This window comes from Anopheles stephensi, unplaced genomic scaffold (assembly GCF_013141755.1).
Source record: "Anopheles stephensi strain Indian unplaced genomic scaffold, UCI_ANSTEP_V1.0 ucontig149, whole genome shotgun sequence".
NCBI classification, from domain to species: domain Eukaryota; kingdom Metazoa; phylum Arthropoda; class Insecta; order Diptera; family Culicidae; genus Anopheles; species Anopheles stephensi.
Genome location: NW_023405068.1, coordinates 8,354 through 10,000, shown reverse-complemented (window position 1 = coordinate 10,000; position 1,647 = coordinate 8,354).

Here is a 1,647-nt window from a genome sequence, read left to right as displayed (position 1 = left end):
GTATGTAACGTTCGATGTACATATAAAGCCTGGTAGGTGTTGGGATTATATCTGCAACACGGGCATTATCGAAAGATGGTTAAGTGGAGTCACCCAATGGGTGCCGTGCGTTATCAGGTACGTAATGCACAGTAGAGATACATTGTCGGGAGGTGGAACCCGAAAAATGTACAAGTCCGGGAATACGGAAAAGTTCCCCATGAAAGGCTGGGGATACAATTATTGATACAAATAATGTGCCTAAGGGTACATTTATTTTTCTAAGTCCCAGAAATCCGTCACTGAACATCACGACTTACAAACACATCTTCCCCCGGTCCTCCCATATACGGCACGGGGACAAGTATGAAGAATGAAAATCATGTGTGTATGGAACATATAATGTGCCTGAGAGCACATTTTTTTTCTAAGTCCCAGAAATCCGTCACTGAACATCACGACTTACGAAGACATGTTCCCCCGGTCCTCCCATATACGGCACGGGGACAAGTATGAAGAATGAAAATCATGTGTGTATGAAACATATAATGTGCCTGAGAGCACATTTTTTTTCTAAGTCCCAGAAATCCGTCACTGAACATCACGACTTACGAAGACATGTTCCCCCGGTCCTCCCATATACGGCACGGGGACAAGTATGAAGAATGAAAATCATGTGTGTATGGAACATATAATGTGCTGAGAGCACATTTTTTTTTTTTTTCTAAGTCCCAGAAATCCGTCACTGAACATCACGACTTACGAAGACATGTTCCCCCGGTCCTCCATATACGGCACGGGGACAAGTATGAAGAATGAAATCATGTGTGTATGGAACATATAATGTGCCTGAGAGCACATTTTTTTTTCTAAGTCCCAGAAATCCGTCACTGAACATCACGACTTACGAAGACATGTTCCCCCGGTCCTCCCATATACGGCACGGGACAAGTATGAAGAATGAAAATCATGTGTGTTATGAAACATATAATGTGCTGAGAGCACATTTTTTTTCTAAGTCCCAGAAATCCGTCACTGAACATCACGACTACGAAGACATGTTCCCCCGGTCCTCCCATATACGGCACGGGGACAAGTATGAAGTATGAAAATTTTTGGTCACAGCGTGAAATCCCTCTAATGATCATGAAATAGCATCGGATCACTTATCTGACCATAAAAAGTGAACCAAAACCCTATTTGGACAAACTTTTTGGTCCTATGAAAAATTCACTTTTCATATATGTCATGGTCGAAAATTTTCTAAGTCCCAAAAAATCACATATTCTCGAATATCTCGAAAACTACGTATCGGACAGGGGTCAACCAAGGTGTTTTAGAAAGGTCTTTACAAGCTCTATTTAATGAGCCATAGCGACTTTCAAGTGATTTTTTGACACTTTTTCGCATATCGGCATCCTTGGTTCCCATACTGGCCATAGGCCATAGGGCACCGAACGGCCAACTTTTGGTCCGGGGGTGAAATTTTTTTTTCACGAGATTTTGATGAAAATGGCTTCGGAACGCGTTTCTAATAATGAAAAGTGAAACCAAACAGTATTTGCGAAGAAAAAATTGTCCTATGAAAAAATCACTTTTTCTTAGGGTACGGGTCAAAAATTTTCTAAGTCCCAAAAAATCACTTATTCTCGAATATCTCGAAAACTA